The 19,736-nt window shown below is 41.9% G+C and overlaps 1 protein-coding gene and 1 non-coding gene across 3 annotated transcripts in view; one reads left to right on the top strand and one right to left on the bottom strand.

The window, feature by feature from the left end:
- BMPR1B (bone morphogenetic protein receptor type 1B) overlaps window positions 1-19,736 on the top strand; it is a 251,003-nt gene that overhangs the window by 11,246 nt on the left and 220,021 nt on the right. For both annotated transcript variants that reach the window (XM_039913741.1, XM_029076391.2), the window contains exons 2-3: window positions 2,796-2,968; window positions 3,773-3,844. The gene's annotated coding sequence lies outside the window, so the exon portion shown is untranslated. The remainder of the gene's footprint in view (window positions 1-2,795; window positions 2,969-3,772; window positions 3,845-19,736) is intronic.
- On the bottom strand, window positions 9,132-9,269 carry LOC114815746. The gene has a single exon (XR_003763549.1). It is a non-coding gene; the product is annotated as a small nucleolar RNA SNORA7 (small nucleolar RNA).

The following is a 19,736-nucleotide window of genomic DNA, read 5'->3' as shown; positions in this document are numbered from 1 at the left end:
ATCTCAGAAGTGATTTGGAAAGTTGAAAGTTGATCGGGGAAGCCTTGTTGGAGGAACTGTGATTTAAAGAAGGCTTTGAGGTGGGGAGGGCCATTTCAAAATACTAAATTAGTCTATCGGCCATTCCAATCTAGTGCTTTACTATCGTCAATGATCAGTCCTCGATTATTTAGAGGGATTTATTTAGAGGCGGTAGGAATGCAGAATAAACATTTCAGAATTACACTTGCTTGTTCTGCAGTTTAAACCAGTGAAAACTTTCCTGACTAAACCTCCAGTAGCCTTGTTTTCTAGGTATGTTTAAAAAAAAATCCTTTCCCCAATATTTATCATGAGCTACGGCTATCTATCAAAACATGCTCCAGCCTATTTTAAAATCAGGTTACTGCATATAATTCTTTGAACTCTGTCCTTGTGACCCTGCACATCCAATAGACTCATTACACACAGTGGGAGTATTTCCTTTCATTTGTTTTCATTTTACCTGCCATCTGCTTCATCGAATCACCCTTTGCAATTGCATTACCGAGCCACATAATAAGGAAGAACTAGATGACTAGTTTGTACTAGAACCTTCATAATTGTATAGAACTCAGGTTCTCTCCAGGTTCTCATTTTTCAACCCAGATAATCCTTCTCTTGGCAATTTATCATCGTTGTTAGGCAGGGCCCTGCCAGAATGACCCTTTTTAGGACTTTTTCATCTCAACAGAAGGTTTACGTTGTTGTGATCTGGACTTAGCATGCCCGAGTGTATTGCTAATTGAAGGAAGAGCAATTACAAAGTTATGTCTGTTGCTCTGTTCCAAACAAAACATGTCTTGTTTGGGACAGAGGAGCACCATGGTGTAATGGGTAGAGCCCAGGCCTGAGAGTCAGAGGCTATGGGTTCTAATTGCGGCTCTCCTACTTGTCTGTTGTGTGGCCTTGGGCAAGCCACTTCACTTCTCTGTGCCTCAGTTACCTTATCTGGAAAATGGGGATGAAAACTGTGAGCCCTTTGCGGAACAGGGACTGTGTCCAACTCGATTTGCTTGTATGCACTCCAGCGCTTAGTACAGTCCCTGGCACATAGTAAGTGCTTAACAAATTCCATAATAATTATTATTTTTCAAATAGTTCCCTGCTTTATAATGTCTTTTCTTTTTTTCAACCTCAGTTGTAGTGTACTCTCCCAAGCATCTAGTACAGTGCTCTGCATGTAATAAGCACTCAATAAAATACTATTGATTGATATTTAGATTATGAGCCCCATATGAAAAAGGCCTGTATCCAACCTGATTAACCTGTATCCACCCCAGCGCTTGATACAATGCTCCGCACATAGACAGCACTTAGCAGATACTTCCATTATTATTATTGTTATTATTCAGAGGGTATCAAAGAGAGGAAAGGAGAATGAAGGTAAAAACTAGAATTCGATGAAAGCTGGGTAAGTGTGGCTGTCCACAAGGCATGGAACAAGGTGAGCAGAAGCAAAGGCTTTTTGGCTGGCATAAATGAGAATAGATCTAAGATGGTGGATATTTTTCCTCTCTAAAATTCATATTTTCTGTTGTTCCAGTTAGAATGCAGGAAAAATTGTCTATTTCTAAAATTCATTTTTCTGTTTTAACCTCCCAAGGCCCATCCCACCAACTAAGGCATTCACTGCTTTCCTCTGCGATTAAACTGTGGTGGTCACCTTTTAAAATTCCCCAAACCTTAGAAGTGTGTTATACAACAGCAGTTCCATTGATATTTCTCTCCTGGGTCTTGCAAGCTTAAAAAGACTACACCTCTTAATTATATCCAGGGCAGAATGATCTAATTGTTTGCAATTGAATTTCACAGCGGGTGGCTCGTATGCTAGCAGATCTCTGTGTAGATTTGCCAGAGAAATTCCGGGGCTGCTGCTATATATCTCATTTCAGAACCGTTCCCTTAGTGGTCCAAACGTTTGAGCTTTTATATGATTCAGAGGAGGGACATTGAGATCCTTCTACCCATGACCTCGTTCTTCCTGCTGAAAATGAGACCACCCTCTCGAGGCTGGGTGGGAGAGGGTGGAGGAGGAGAACCGGGTCATTCAAAGAGAAAATTTTGAACATCTTGGCGTCACTAGTACCGGTTTCTTGCTGCCCAACCACCTTTGGAACTGGTACTCGCAGTGTTGCAAGTGAATGCAAAAAAGCAGGAGGTTTGCCAGAATTATGGAGGGTCAGAAGTGGCCACTGTAATCCCTTTTCTTTCTTCCTTTCATTCATTTATTCAGATATATTTATTGAGTGCTTGCTGTGTGCAGCGCACAGTCCTAAGCGCTTGAAAAGTACAATTCAACAACATTTCTGTTCTGTTCAACCTTCATTTCTGTTCTCTCTTCCAACTCCAGGCCCATGTTTACACCCATCCTTGCTGCTTGGATTTCCTGCTGTCTTCAAATCCTCCAAATGACAGCTTTCCCCATCCTCAAAGTCCTTTAAAACCTTATCTCTTTCAGGAGGTTTTCACTAATTATTTTTCTTCCCTGGTCACATTCTCCCAACTCTCATCTCAACACTTTTGCAGTTCTTTAACACTTAGGCACTCACAGTTATTTTCATGACTCAATTTACGTTCCTCATTATTTAAGTGCTCATTCATCTTCTTGTCGGTAAATTGTTTTGTGTCTGTCTTACTCCTTTGATTGTAAACTCATTGAGATAAGGAATCATGTTTTCCATCCCTAAACCCAAGTTCTTACAGGGCTTTGCATACAAGAGGTGCTCAAAAAAACTGTTAATTAATTGATTGTTCTCTGCTGTCCTCCCCTACAGTCCCTCTTCACACCTGGGTCCCTAGCCAAGGTTTTCAGCTAGATAAGTAAAAGCACGTGAGAATTGTTTCAACTCCATAAAACCGTCTCGTGGGGGCGCCATTTTGAGTAGCTTCTTTTCCGTTCACTGTCAACTCTTCGGATTAACTCTCCTGCAGTGGCGGCAGAAGAGAGGTTAGTGTTAAGTGTTTTGTTGCATGAAATATTAATTTCTGTTCTTGTGGAACTATACTGAAAGCTTTATTAAAGCCCAGTCAACCAGGGTCTAGTTTGGATTGCATCTTAAATAGACATCTGTTTCAAATATTGTTCCTGCAGTTAGAAACTGGTAGCAGTTTTGTCTGGCAAGAAAATTCCTCATTAGAATCATTAGTTCTTCTCTTTCCTCTCTTGCAGAAATGCGCTAGCCTATTTAATACAATAAGGCAAAAGTGTAAGTCTGCTAAATAGCTTCTCAAAGGGAATGTATATATATGTATATACACACACACATCCTTGATCTACCTGACTCCGATATGTGTATGGAGAAGCAGGATGGCCCAATGGGAACAGCATGGGTCTGGGGGTCAGGGGCCCTGGGTTCTAATCCTAGCATTGCCACTTGCTTGCTGTGGGTCCTTGGGTAAGTCACTTCATTTTTAAGTGTCTCAGTTTTCTTGTTCTTTCTTCTAATTAAACTCTGAGCCCCAAGCAGAACAGGGACTGTGTTCAATGTAATTAGTGTGTATCTATCCAAGTGCTTGGAACAGTGTTTGACATATAGTAAGTGCTTAACAAATGCTGAGATGTATATGTCAATATATAGATATATATATATATATATAGAGAGAGAGAGAGAGATATATGTATACACACATAGATGGGGGGGATTAAGGAAGCATTTTTGCTTTCCATGTGCTAGAAATATTCAAGACCAATGTTCTCTGAATGAGGGACCATTTATTATATATATGTGTATTTTTTAATTTATGTTTTCAGATGGAAGGTGGCATGTAAAAGTTATCACTGACAAGCTTTTTGGCTGTGCGGCTCAAGAGATACTGATTTCAGGTACTCAATTTTCTGTGGCTTAACTGTATAATAGACTTCTCTAAAAACTCTGGCAAATTATTCAATACATGCAAAATGATTTTTTTGAATTTGTCTCCTAATTCCCTTCTTATACTATAACTTGTGATTTTGGAAAGAAGTCATGACCTCACACTTGATCCAGACTGGTTTGGTATATTTTGACAGTAACAGCAGATGAGAGGTGTCAGATTTGTGAGGGAAATTCCAAATATATTTAACTACCACAAATGGTAGCATAACTGAAGCTTTCAGTACCTGTGAAAAGTGCCTGGCATTCCTGTTTTAAAATTTAAAGACCACATAGGAACCCTACATGACTAGTTGACAGAAAATGAGGTTATTAGAAAAATTCATCCTTAAAAATTTGGAAAGGTCAGTCAAGTGAGGAGAAAAGGAAAATCCATAAAGAGTTGTAGGTCAGGGTACAAACAGGAAATTAAGTATCCTGAAAAGGAGTTTCCACAGCACTTACTGGGGATGCCAAAGAACTAAAAAAGGCTAGTCAAATCTAGCCAAAGCAGGAAACTAGTAAGGTAATCAATGGAGCTGTGTGATGATCATGAAGCTAAAGCTACACTGAGGAATGAAAAGAAGCTAGCTTGACCTAGTTAGTGGAAAGAGCAGAATATTATTAAGCGCTTACTATGTGTCAAGCACTGTTCTAAACGCTGGGGTAGTTACAAGCCAATCAGGTTGGACACAGTCCCTGTCCCATATGGGGTTTACAGTCTTCATCCCTATTTTATAGATGAGGTAACTGATGCAGACAGAAGGCAAGTGACTTCTAAAGGCACACAGCAGACAAGTAAGTGGCAGAGCTGGGATTAGAACCCAGGTTCTTCTGACTCCCAGGCCTGTGTTCAATCCACTAGGCAACACTGCTTCCCATGAGCATGGCTTTGTGAGTCAGGGAACCTGGGTTCTACACCTGGTTCTGCCAATGGCCTGCTGTGTGATGCTGGATAAGTCTCTACCTCATTTTCCTCATCTGTAAAATGGGCATTCAATGCCTAGTCTCACTCAGCCTTAGACCACAAGCCCCCTGTGGGACAGGGACTGTGTGTAATTTGATTATTTTATAATCTGCTCCAGTGCTTAGTACAATGCTCTGAACACAGTAAGAGCTCAATAAATATGACTGGTACATTGTAAGTGTTTAACAAGTACTATTATTGTCATTATTACAGTTTAGAGGCTTAGTGGAGTCCTTTAGTGTGATCTTTAATTGTGTTGGAATAGCCAGTCAGAGAAACTGGATTAGATTGTGGTGAATACAAGAGGATGTAGACTAAACCAGAAAACCAGAGATAAACTAATATTTATTAATAATAATGGAGAAGCAGTGTGATCTTGAAAGCCAGAGGACTTACCCCAGCTCCACCACTTGCCTGCTGTGTGACCTTGGGCAAGTCACAACTTCTCTGTGCTTCAGTTACATCTGTAAAATGAAGATTATAACTGAGTGCTATGTTTCAATTTACTACACTAAGCACTTGGAAGAGTGCAATATAACAAGATTGGTGGACTCATTCCCTGCCCACAATGAGTTTATACTCCAGAGGGAGATACAGAAATTAATATTAATAAATTATGGATATAAACATATCCATGGGGCTGAGGGAGGGTTGAATAAAGGGTGTAAATCTAAGTGCAAGAGCAACCCAAAGGTAGAGGGAGGAGAGAAAATGCAGTCTTAGTCGTGGAAGGACTCTTGGAAGAGTTATACTTTTAATAAGGCTTTGAAAATGGGGCGAGTGATCGTCTGCTGGATACGAAGAGGGAGGGTGTTTCAGGCCAGAAGTAGGATGTGGGTGAGAGGTTGGTGGTGAGATAGCTGAGATGGAAGTATAGTGAGTAGGTTAGCATTAGAGGAGTGAAATGTGTGGACTTGGTTGTAGTAGGAAATCGGGGAGGTAAGGTCGGACGGGGAAGGGTGTTTGGGTGTTTTCAAGCCTGTGGTAAGGAGTTTTTGTTAAGTGCAAAGGAGGATGGGTAACCACTGAACCTTCTTGAGGAGTGGAGAAAGGTGGACTGAATGGCTTTGTAGAATAAGGATTGGAGGGAATAGTCTGTCTTGCCTGGAACATAGGCAGAAAGGGAGAAAAAAACTGGTTGTGCTTTGGGATGAGGAAGTAACTTCTTTAATTGGCACTCAAGTCATGCCATAGTTGACACTCAAGGCATGCCATCACATTTTGGACATTAGAAATAGAGTGGTAATTGTCTCTGTTAATAATATCCTTAGTCAATTTTATATTGGTGAGATTTTATCAGTAGGTGGCAAAGTGGTTGATAAAATGTCTTTTGAATGGGACCATCCTATCTGCATTGCTGAAGACAAAGATAGCCCCAATCTTGTCTGCTGCATTTATTACCCATTGTACCCTGTTTTTGCTTCTCCCTCTGGTTTGTAACCCGCTTGAATCTCATTTTAAAGGGTTTTACTTAGTTGCCCGCAATTTCATTTTAAAAGGGCTTTACTTAGTTGCCGGCGGCTGAACTCCAGACTGATCTCTCATATCTATCATTCTGCCCCATTCCTACTTTACCTTCCTCATTTCCTACTCCAACCCAGCATGCACACTTCACTCCTCTAATGCCACCTTACTCCCTGTATCTTGATCCCATCTAGCTCACCCGTGACCTCTCGCACAGTCCTGCCTCTGGCACGGAACACCCTCCCACTTCCTACCTGACAGACCATCACTCTCCTCACCTTCAAAGCCTTATTAAAAGCATATCTCTTTCAAGAGGCCTTCCCCAACTAAGCCCTCATTTGCTCTTCTCTACTCCCTTCTGGGTCACCCTTGCACCCTTTATTCACCTTTTCCTCAGCCCCAGAGCAATTATGTACCTATCTCTAACATTTATATTAATGTCTGTCTTCCCCTCTGGACTGTGAGTTTATTGTGGGCTAGGTAGGTGCCTACCAACTCTGTTATATTATACTCTACCACGTGATTGATTATTGATTGATCTGCTGCTGCTTTCTCCCAACTATCCGGAGCTTTGCCTCACACTTCAGTGAGGGTGTTCCTTGTAAAAATCAGCCATAGTCAAAACACGAGAAATTCACACCTCATCTCCCCAACAACTTTTTGTGGACTTCAGAGTTTTTTTTCTGACCAATCAAGCTGGGATCTCTTTTTCATGTGTCTCGGTACCAGAAGTAGCAGCATGAACTGGCAAGAGGCAGCATGGCCTTGTGGAAAGAGTTCGGGCCTGGGAGTCAGAGGTCCAGAGTTTTAATCCCATCTCCAATTGCTTACTGTGGATCCTAGGCAAGACACTTAACTTCTCTGTGCCTCAGTTACCTCATCTATAAAATGGGGATTAAATGATCCTCCTTCCAATTTAGACTCTGGGCCTCAGTGGGGGTCCAGATGTGGGCAAAAGACCCAATCAGAGAAGCAACACAGCCTAGTGGACAGAGTGTGGGCCTGGGAGTCAGAAGGTCATGGGTTCTAATCCCAGCTCCACATGTGACTGCTTGTGGCCTGGGGCAAGTCACTTAACTTCTCTGTGCCTCAGTGACCTAATCTGTAAAATGGGGATTAGACTGGGAACCCTCCCCCCACCCAAGTGGGACAGGGACTGTGTCCAACCCAATTTGCTTATATCCACCCCAGCGCTTAGTACAATGCCTGGCATAGTAAGCACTTAACAAATACCATAATAATAATAATAACCCGATTTGCTTATATCCACCCCAGCGCTTTGCAAGCACTTAACAAATACCATTATTGTTATTGTTATAAGCTTCTTGTGTTTACTCCAGAACCTACAACAGGGCTTGACATCTAGTAATTGCTTACCAAATGCCCTCAAAGAAATCTTGAGATAATTTACTGGCTGAAACAGCACCCTCAGCTCAGAGTGAGAACCGTTTCTGACCCTTTTGAGTGTTTTAGAGTGGAAAGGCTAAGCTGCATGGGGGGGGTTGTGCCTGGGGTAGTGTCCCCTCCTCCCCTCGCTACGCTGGTTGGCCTCTAGAGAGAAGAAACAGAAGGTATGCAGAACAACCCTGTCTTACGGCTCTTGTGAGTCATGGAGGTTTTCACGTAAACCTTTCCATTAAACCTCCCTGGAGTGCTGCAGTGCTTTTTCACACTACCTTCAGCATACTGTTCGCTTCACGTCCAAGCAGTGCAATTTGACTGTGTGATACGTCTCTATTTGAAAAGCAGGTTTATCGTTCACCATGTGGAAAGGTAAATTCCTCCCTCTCTCTATCCCATCTCCCCCGCCACCCCCACACACAGCTTTTGGAGGTGGGTGAGAGCTCATCTTAAGTCCCCATGAATAAAAAAAAGGGCTGGTCTTTGAGCTGCACTCCTGTGCACACTTATTCATCTTATTAATTCCTGCTTTAAGACAAGACCAAGGCATCTGCTTTGCTTTCCTCTTGAAAGTGAGGCAGCTCAAAATCACAAAGCTGCATTTATCAAACAGATAATCCCTTAAGGATGGAATTTGATGAGAGCACCCCTCTTTCCTTGGATTTGAGGAGCTGGAGGGAGTCTGTTCCTCCATCTTGATGGATGGAGGGAAATGGGAGCAAGTGGTTTGTGAGGGTGAATTGCCAGACCACACTATTTTTATGCACAATCTGGTTCAAAACCAACAAAAGGAAACACTTCTTCCCACAGCGGGTGGTGAGCATGTGGAATTCGTTACCACGGGAAGTCATGCAGACCAAAAAGATTGGGAGATGTGAGGGGGTATGGATAAATTCAGCTATGAGGGAAAGTTTGGGATGTAGAGAAGACCTAGGAATGTGAGGGATGAGAAACAGTGTGGCTTAGTGGATAGAACACAGGTCTGGGAGTCAGAGGTTTCTGGGTTCTAATCCCAGCTCTGCCACTTCGCTCTGATCTTGGGCAAGTCATTTAAATTCTCTGGGTCTTAGTTACCTCATCTGTAAAATGGGGATTAATGTTGTGATTCCCTGTGTCCAGTTGGATTTGCTTGTATCCACTACAGTGCTTGGCATATAGTAGTATACGCTTAACAAATTCCATAATAATAATTCCTATGCCATCAAGTCATCTTGGACCCATAGCAACACCATGGACACATCTCTAGAGAATACCCTACCTCCATCTTCAATCGTTCTGGTAGTGTATCAGTAGAGTTTTCTTGGTTTAAAAAAAAATACAGAAATGCCTTTCCTCCTTCCACTCATTGCCTCCTTCCACACAGAAAACTTGAGTCTTTGCCTTTGATTTTCTCCCGTGCTGCTGCTGCCCAGCACTGGTGAGTTTTGATTTGTAGCAGGTTGCCTTCCACTCGCTGGCCAGTACCCAAGCTAGGAATGGAATGGATATGCCTCTGCCTGACCCTTCCTCCTGTGGTCAAGACTGGTAGAGTTCTGGGAACTCTCCAGGTGTGACCCTGAGAGGCATAATAATAATAATTATCATCCCTCACCAATAGATGGAGAACATGGAGTGTAACCACCACATGAGTCCTTCATCCTGTTGGCAGAATCCAGGGGTCTCACTCAGTAATGACATTGCTTGTCACTTTGTGTTTGGAGATGTTTTCGAGGAAGATTCTAGTGATTTCATTGTATTCCCAGTGTAGGAACAATCTGAGAATGGCAACTTGAGGGGATAATAATTATGGCATTTAAGTGTTTACTGTGGGCCAGACACTGAACTTAGTGCTGGAGTGGATACAAACAAATCCAGTTGGACACAGTCTCTATCCCTCTAACCCTGTAAAATAACAGATGAGGTAACTGAGTCACAGAGAAGTTAAGTGATTTGGCCAAAGTCACACAGCAGAAAAGTGACAGAGCCAGAATTAGAACATATGACCTTCTGACTTCTGCTTCTCCTTTCATGTATCATACATGCTTGTCATGTATTTATCTCTGTTCAGGCTATTTGCTATATTCTCCCCACAGTAAGTGCTCAATAAATGCCACTGATTGATTGCTATTGCACTTCTGGGGGAATAGACATTTAACCATAAAACCTGTGCACCAGTGTTTAGAAGTCAGGACAAACTATGGCCAAGGCTTTTACTTGGCCTCATTCATTGCATCTGGGACATACTTTTCTATCCACTCACCCTATTCATTTGGAATTATTCTCTGTGAAAAGGCAGGAGGTATGCATCAAAGGATAGTGGTTCAGTTATGTTCTGGATAAGGATGGTCACATCCTAGATTAGCACAGCATTTAAAAAAGTCTGCAGCTCAAAATAGATATTGGTGTTTTTAAGCACTTTATTATGTGGTAAGCAGTGGGAGTAGGTAAGATAATTCCATCAATCACAGTTTCTACCCCACACAGGGCTCAGCATCTAACAGGTAGGAAGATAGGTATTCTACTCTCATGGGAGTCAAAGGACATAGGTTCTAATCCCAGCTCTGCCCTGTCTGCTGTGTGACCTTGGGCAAGTCACTTCACTTCTCTGTGCCTGTTATCTGTAAAATGGAGATCAAGACTGTATACAAATACCACAGTTACTATTTTACAGGTGAGGAAACTGAGGTTAAATGATTTGCCTGAAGTTGCACAACAGGCCAGCTGGGCCTCTAACCCAGGTCTCCTGACTCTGACTCTTGCTTTTTCCAGTAGGCCAACACTTTCTCAACTTGGCTTTTTTTAATGGTATTTAAGTGCTTACTATGTGTCAGGCACTTTTGTCTCCATTCATGGTGAAATAGGAAGCCTGAGTGGCCAGAGTCACACTACTGAAAAATTGGGTCACACTCTCTGTGAAAAGCAGTGTGGCCTACTTGTTAGAGCACAGGCCTGGGAGTCAGAGAACCCGAGTTCTATTCCTGGCTCTGCCACATACCTGCTCTGTGACCTTGGGCAAGTCACTTCACTCCTCTGTGCCTCAGTTACCTCACCTGTAAAATGAGGATTAAGATTGTGAGCCCTTTGTGGGACAGGGACTACGTCAAGCCCAATAGTCTCATATCTACCTCAGTGCTTAAACATGGGGCTTGCCACAAAGTAAGCATTTATCGAATACCATTCTTCTTCTTTGTATTATCATAACTCCTTTACAGATACCGTAGAAAAACTCAGTACATTCATTTTCAGGTGCACTTATTTCTCAGATCTTGCATTTTCACTATGCGTTTTGGCTAGAGCATGATGGTGGGATTCTAGGGAAGGTTACAGTGCGAGGGGGTGTTGGAAGAAGCAGTCACAATGTGCTCTTGGCCTTAGATATGGGATCAATCAATCTTTCAGTGGTACTTATTGAGCACCTACTCTGTGCAAAGCACTATACTAAGCGCTTGGGAAAATACAGTACAACAGAGTTGGTAGATGTGGTCATTGCCCGCAAGGAATTTACATTCTACAGAGGGAGGACAGACATTAAAGCAGACAGAGTTGGAGCCCAGGGCCGGGAAGAGTACTGTTAAGTGAGTTTTCCTTGTCGGAGGGTATGATAAGAATGAAGCCCCCATATTAAAAGGAGAGGGGGTTCACATCACCACGTCAACTTCCCGTCTGCTTCATTCAGTATTTATCAAGTACCCACATGTGTGGGGATTGTACTAGGCACGTTGATATATTCCAGAAGTGTGTTCTCTGAGAGCTTCCTGCTTAATGTTGGAATCAGGCAAACACGAATACCAAACCTGCAACAGAATAAAACCCGTGTCACTAACATAAAAGCATGGAGAAGATCCAGGAGATTTCCAACCAGAGAGGCGTGAAAAATTTACAGAGCTACACAGGTGCTCAGGGTTAGTGCTGGGGTTGGAGAGGGATCCTGGTTAATGGATTAAATTCCATATCAGTCTCCCTGCTGGCTATATAATTTCAGTCCCTCTCCTTTAATTTCAGAGCATGCAGAATTCTCCAGTTGTACCATGCTGAATGCCAGTGGAAGCCAACAATCTCTAGCCAAAAATAATTGGCTCAGGGAAAACCACTGTGGCCTAATGGAGAAATCACAGAAGTGGGTTCTAAGCCCAGCTCTATCACTCCCCTCCCCCCCAAATCATATTTCTTGAGCACTTACTGTTCAACACACTGTACTAAGCACTTGGGAGAGTACAATATAACAAACAGATACATTCCCTGCCCACAATGAGCTCATAGTCTAGAGTACTGCCATTGCTTGCCGTTGTGACTGCGGGCAACTCACTTAACATACCAGTGTTTCAGTTTCCTCATGTGTAAAAGGGGGATTCAAAACTTGTTCTCCCTTTTAGACTTGAGCACTGTGGAGGATGGGGACTGTGCCTGATCTGACTGTATTTTATCTTGACTGTAAGCTCAATATGGGCAGGAAACATGTTGCACTCTCCCAATCACTCAGTACAGTGCTCTGTACATAGTGCTCAATACATATCATTGACTGATCTACCTCAGAGCTTCGCGCAAAGTACATTCTTAACATATTCTATAATTATTACTATTATTTTTACTACATATTGTAAGCTCACTGTGGGCAGGGAACATGTCTACCACCTCTGTCGTACTCTCCTAAGTGCTTAGTACAGTGCTCTGTACAACAGAAGCACTCAATAAATATGATTGATTTACATATGGGGATTGCTTGTCTGGTGGATAGTAGTGTTACTGTCCCAGTGATGGAGTCTCCCAATAGGAATGAGAGTTCTGAGGTTTCATTCATTCAATTGTATTTTATTGAGCACTTACTGTGTGCAGAGCACTGTACTAAGCGCTTGAAATGTACAATTCAGCAATTCGGTTTCAGTACCAAGTCGCTGCTTTGGGGAGTTGAGCGTAGTGCTGATGAACTTGTATCCATCCTAGCACTTAGTACAGTGCCTTGCACAGAGTAAGTGCTTAACAAATGCCACAGTTACTATGATTATTATTATAAGATCCCAAAGATACCCACACTCTCTCACACCCACCAGTCGTATCCCTGCTGAGGCCCAAAATGCAACAACAAAGTAGAAAGCAGCATGGCATAGTGGGCAGAGCAAGGATCTGGGAGTCAGAAAGTCATGGGTTCTAATCCCAGCTCCACCATGCTTCTGCTGTGCGGCCTTGGACAAATCACTTCGCTTCTCTGTGCTATAGTTACCTCATCTGTAAAATGGGGATTAAAACTGTGAGCCCCCTGTGGGACAGGAACTGTGTCCACACCAATTTGCTTGTATCCGCCCCAGTGCTTAGTACAGTGCCTGGTATATAGTAAGGACTTAACAAATGCCACAATTATTATTATTAGGCAGGTAGGGATGTGGCAAGTTGTGAGGGTTTTTTGCATGACAGGATCCATTTTGGGTCAAAGTAACTGAAGAGGTGAGGCTGTTCCCCGTCCTCCTGAAGGGAGTTGCCTCGGTAGCCACTGGGGCCTTTACTGTCCATGTTAAAGGGGTTTTTTTTTTAGGAATCCACCTCCCAGAAGGGCTGACATGGATCTCCACTCAGAAAGCCTCACCTCTGAGTACAGCGCTCTGCTTGCAGTAAGTGCTCAATAAATGCGATTGAATGAATGAATAATGAAACAGCTCCAGCAGGCAGAGACAGGATGAGAACTGAGTTGCCCTCACTCTGGACTGAGCTCTTTCCACACAGGACTATGATGATTGTGTAGCGCTATGTTCCAGGTGCTGTACTGATCAGTGGGGTACATACAAGACAATTGTCCCACGTAGGGCTCACGGTCTTAATTCCCATTTTATAGATGAGGCAGCTGAGGCAGAGGGAAGTGAAGTGACTTGCCCAAGGCCACACAGCAGACAAGTGGCAGAGCCAGGATTAGAACCCAGGCCCTTCAGACTCCCTGGCCCGGGCTTGATCCACTAGGTCATGCTGCAGGGTTGATTTCTCTTGTAGCCAGCCTGAGGGAAAAGTGATAATTTGATTTGATCCAGCATAATGTTACTTCCATGGTGAAAAGACCCAAAAAAAGTCTCACTAAAAGTATCTGCTTCTCTTCCCCATGTGCTACAAAGCAAGTACATTTTGTCTGTGCTATACCACAGGTCAGGAAGGTTGTTGGTTTGTCACTGTGTTCCTTGGTAATAGAGTTTATGTGATGTGGAAACTATTTTCAAACACATGTGCCTAAACTGTGAGCTTCAGTTAGATCCAGTTAGAATCCTTTTCCCCTCCCCCACCATGGACCATGAAACTCTAAAACATTGTTTCACTTGGCCACAGACAAACTAATCTATTCTCCTGGGACCTTCTCCTGCCTCCACTTTTTGCAGGCTGAAGGTATGGTGTTAATCGTATTTGTATTTATATAAATCTGGAATTCATTACCGGGAGAAGTAACTGGGTTATATGGTTATCTGCATAAATTATCAATTAAAGATGCTTGTAGGGTTTTTATTTTTTGATTGTGGTATCAAACCAAAAGCCCCCCTAGATGCCTCTGTAATTGATATTTTATTCTGATAAGCATTCACTGCTTAAACACAGTCTGCCAGACTAAATGACAGCTCTGCATGCTCTTTGAAAGCTACTAAAATAACTGTCTTGTGTTTGTTAAAGAGCAAGACTGAGTGGTGTTATTTTATTTCTTGCGGGGGAGGAATTTATGGGTGATAGATTTCTGATTCCAGGTGGAGATGTCAGCGTTTTTTCTGGGCAGGTCTTGGCTCTGCCATGTTTGGACGGTTATGCAGGTCCAGGATTGGGTGTGCTGAAACTAGAGCGCCTGATGTTTCTGACATTTTGGCTCAGGCGGTCTCCCAGGATTGAACCAATCTGCTTGCTGACACAAGGCAAACACAAGTCCCCTTGGAGGGAGAATTGCAGCTAGTTAATTAAGCACTGTACTGCACTGGGAATCAATGCTTTGAGCCCCACCTCCCCGCTTAGAAATAAGTCTCCACTTTTCTCTGTTTTGGTTGTATAGAGCCAGTCTAGAGTATCTATTTTTGCTGAATGAGTGTGCTTCCATGTATTTCTTTGTCTCTCCTTGGTTAGATAGTGAGTTTATCACAGTATATTGTGCTCAATAAATACCATTACTACTATACCAGGTAATGATGTACAGCACTTATTATAGGGAAGCAGCATGACCTAGTGGGTAGAGCACAGGCCTGGGTGTCAGAAGGGCCTGGGTTCTAATTCCAGCTTCACCACTTGTCTGCTGAGTGACAGTGGGCAAGTAACTTCACTTCTCTGGCCTTACTCATTGGGGTAAAAAGGGGAACAATACTGTGAGCCTCATGTGGAACAGGGACCATGTCCCACCTGATTAGCTTGCATCTACCCCAGTGCTTAGAACAGTGCTTTAATAAGCACTTAAATACAATCATTATTATCATTATTATCTGTAGTTTATATTAATGTCTGTCTCCTCCTTTAGACCATAAACTCAACAGGGTATCTGTTTACTGTGGTGGTGTATTCTCCCAAGTGCTTAATACAGTGCTCTGCATACAGTAAGTGCTCAATAAATGCGACTGAGTGATTTTTATTTTCTTATTAAAAACAAAACTAGTAGATCATGCTCACCTCTGAACCCACTTCAAGAGTCTCGTGTCATCATATCTACTGAACTGACCTAGAACTTTTCTGAAGCTTTCAAGGTTGGGTTTATAATGATGGGTAAATTTGATTTTTATTTAAATACAAAGCCTGAATACTGACCTCTTGTGCTTTCCTACCTATGTAATATTGGTCTTTATGAGATTGTAGTGGACTTCATTTTTCTTACCTATTTAGAAGTTCAGGGAAAAAGTGAAGCTAGGTAATTCTTCCCTAATTATGCAACCATCTGAATTCTATCAGTGTATCTTCAACCTAAGAAAACCTTAAAATTATTGAATATATATCAGGTTTTTTAATTTTCAAAAATGTGATTGTGCAGCTGAATAACTTGATATCACATTTTTTGAACTCTTCATCGCTTCATTCTTCCTTAGTTTCAAAGTCACCAAACGGTAATATCATCCTCTACCTGGATTACTCTGTCACAGCCTGCCATGTAAACAAAATTAAATAGCAACAGTAAGAGAAATCTAAGATACATGGAAGTGGAATTGTCCTGTGACCAATGCATTCTTCAGCGATGTTTGCTGTACAGATGATATTCATTGCAAGCCTGTTCTGGCACCTGTGCTGAATCTAAGCCAGTCAGTCCTTGGAGAGGTACACACAGTGAAAATATTTGCTCCTTTGTTAATATTCTCTCACTGAATACATAATTAACTTGTTTTCAAAGAACCACTCAATTTCAGAGCCATAATCAATAATCCTCACTGCACAATTCTATTTTTTCATTTTTGAGGATAAAGTACATTCTATTCATTTCTGTTCTCCACTTCATAGCTCTTTCTTTCTGCTGCTTCCATCCAGTTTTTATTAGTTCCAGTGTGATCCTGGGTGTATTGGATCCCATATTGGATAAGCAGATGCTTAGAGGAATTTCCAGAGGGGGAAAAAAAAATCACTAATGAATGCAATATGGGCAACTAGATTTTAGCAGGGTTCAACTAGAAGTTTGGGGAGTTACAGAGCTTCCTTTTGAATTCCAGAGGAAAATTTTACAAAATTAGGAAGGGTGTAGGCAGAGCAACCTGGGAATTCCTATTCACCAAACCCCAGGAGAAGCGAGAAACCATTCAAAATTCAGTAGATAGCAGTGGGGTGTCTAATGGAAAGGCAGACTTGGGAATCAAAGGGACCTGCGTTCTAATCCTGACTGTGCCACTTGCCTGCTGTGTGACCTTAAGCACTTCACCTCTCTGCCTCAGTTTTCTCAACTGTAAAATGGGGATTCAATACCGGTTCTCCTTCCTACTTAGACTGAGTCCCATGTGGGACAGGAGCTCTATATGACCTGATTATTTAATAATAATGTTGGTATTTAAGCGCTTACTATGTGCCGAGCACTGTTCTAAGCGCTGGGGTAGACATAGGGGAATCAGGTTGTCCCACGTGGGGCTCACAGTCTTCATCCCCATTTTACAGATGAGGGAACTGAGGCACGGAGAAGTTAAGTGACTTGCCCACAGTCACACAGCCGACAAGTGGCAGAGCTGGGATTCGAACTCATGAGCCCTGACTCCAAAGCCCGTGCTCTTTCCACTGAGCCACGCTGCTTCTCCATCTACCCCAGCGCTTGGAACAGTGTATATATGTAACTATGTATATAATATGTAAAATGTTGAAGGTAGTAGGTTCAAACCAAACAAGTGGACACTTCTTTGCATATTATGGGCAAGCACATGGAACTGGTTAATAATAATAATGAAAAGTAATTGTGGTATTTGTCAAGTGCTCACTATGTGCCAGGTATTATAGTAAGCGCTGGGGTGGATACAACCAAGCTCTGCCACTTGTCAGCTATTTGACTGTGGGCAAGTCACTTAACTTCTCTGGGCCTAAATTCCCTCATCTGTAAAATGGGGATTAACTGTGAGCCTCATGTGGGACAACTTGATTACCCTGTATGTACCTCAGCGCTTAGAACAGTGCTCTGCACATAGTAAGCGCTTAACAAATACCAGCATTATCATAGGTTGGACGCAGTCTCTGTCCCACATGGGACTCAGTCTTAACCACAGGAAATTGTGCAGCCTAGAAATATCACTGTGTTGAAGAGGGCTTGGGATGAGAAATCCATATTCAATTACTTTAGGTAAAGTTAGAAATGTTAGAGTGTGCCCTAACCAGAGGGATGGATGTCAAGAAGAACTGGTGTGACCTAGTGGGATAAGCACTGGCATGAGAGCCAGAGGACCAGAGTTCTAATCCTAGCTCTGTCGCCTGCTGATGTGACCTTGAACAAGTCACTTTACTTTTGTGCCTTAATTTCATCATCTGCAAAATGGGGCTTATGTAGTCTTTCTTCCTTTAGACTATGAGTCCCATGTGGGACAAGAACTGTGTATGACCTGGTTAATCCTTATTTACTCTACCTCTTAGTATAGTGTTTGGTACATAGTAAGCATACATAGCAAGCACTTGATAAATACCCCAATTATTATTAACAGCAATCACCTAGGTCTCTTAAAACTTTGTAGTGTTAATTGGAATGGAGCAAAGTGGACCTCTGACACTCTATTGTTTTTGGTTTTATTTTTCTAATATCAGTTCACAACTGGAAGTAACGATTATGATAGGGAAGCATACCATACCATTCTTGTGTTCTGATCCCAGCTGTACCACTTGTCTGCTGTATGACCGTTGGCAAGTCACTTCATTGAGAAGCAGCATGGCTTAGTGGAAAGAGCACGGGCTTGGGAGTCAGGTTGTGGGTTCTAATCCTGTCTCTACCACTTGTCAGCTGGGTGACTTTGGGCAAGTCACTTAACTTCTCTGTGCCTGTTACCTCATCTGTAAAATGGGGATTAAGACTGTGAGCTCCACGTTGGACAACCTGATTGTATCTACCCCAGTGCTTAGAACAGTGCTTGACACATATTGCTTAAGACCATGCCATCATTATTATTATCATTATTATTATTCATTTCTCTGGGCCTCAGTTACCTCACCTGTAAAATGGGGATTAAAACTGTGGGCCCCGTGTAGGACAGGAACTCTATCCAACCTCATCTTGTATCTCCCCCAGCATTTAGTACAGTGCCTGGCACATGGCAAGTGCTTAATAAATGCCTTTTTTTTTTAAAAAAAAAAAGCAAGTACTACTGAATTTATATATCTAAAATCAAGAGTATGGATGGGCTCAGGGAAGAACTGAATCTGATTGGAATGTTTCCGTTATATTGTTGCGTTGTCATCTCCAAGCTCTTAATCTAGTAATAAAGTGGTTAAAATGTTCAAGAAGAATTTATTTTACTTCATTGTTCTTCAGGGTTGAAATGCAAAAATGAGCCAAACACAAATTATGAAAATCAGATTGAATTTCAAGAACTAGTGTTTTCTAGCACAGGAATGCCTTTCATATGGAATTATGATAAAAATGGATCAAAATGTTTTATATATATTTATATGTGTGTGTATATATATATGTGTATATATATATATATATTTGGTGCAGTTTACTTGTACACTATTACTATGCACACTTGTACACACTTACTTTAACATGAATTATGAGGCTTTAGAAATCAGTTTATAAACTGAACCTGGTACTTAAGTACCACTGGATTAACACTTCAGGATTTCATGTTTATACTTATATTTTTCACAGCCCTCCTTAATATGCTTTAAAGCTAGCTGAGACTTATTTATGTGTAACACCTATGCTGCATTTCTTGGGCTAGAGTTAGTTTCTTTGAAATGAAATTTTTTATTGCCAGGGAAAATCTTAGAGAAAATAAAGTCAAAAGGTGGTGTAACCTGTTAATTAAAAACATATCTCCTATTCCTCAGAGTTGCATTTACTAAGCATTCGGCAATTGAGTTTCACTCGGCTGTTTTAGATTCTCATATTAATAGGGCCATAAACATTTTAAAAGATATTGTTACTACATGTATCCAAGTAATTTCAGTTTTAGCTATATTTTTTCCTCATATTTCTTCCCAAAAGAGTACTGAGATTGTGAGCCCCACGTGGGACAGGGGAACTGTGTCCAACCTGATGTGCCTGTTTCGACTCCAGCACTTAGTACAGTGCCTGGCACACAATAAGTGCTTAACAAATACCACAATTATTAATTCTATTCCCAATGAAAAAGATTTTGATGTGAAACTCGTAACTTCTAATCAGAAATCTATCTGGGAAGTTGCCATTTTCACGGTGATCTATTTGAAAGGAGGTGTACGCCATTGTCTAAAAGCAACAAGCAATTTGGTAGATCAAAAAATATACATTTGAGGTAAATTAGCAGAAAAGGAAGTTGGCCTCACAATAGCTTGTCACTTAAGCCCTCGGGTAGTCACTCCTACCACCTCGCCTGCAGCGTTTATTTTGTTTTATGGTATTAAGAGCTTATTGTGTGTCAAACACTATTCTAAGCATGGGGGTAGGAACAGGTAAATTAGGCTGG

Source organism: Ornithorhynchus anatinus, chromosome 12, assembly GCF_004115215.2.
Source record: "Ornithorhynchus anatinus isolate Pmale09 chromosome 12, mOrnAna1.pri.v4, whole genome shotgun sequence".
Lineage (NCBI taxonomy): Eukaryota > Metazoa > Chordata > Mammalia > Monotremata > Ornithorhynchidae > Ornithorhynchus > Ornithorhynchus anatinus.
This window is presented reverse-complemented; position numbering and strand designations above follow the sequence as displayed.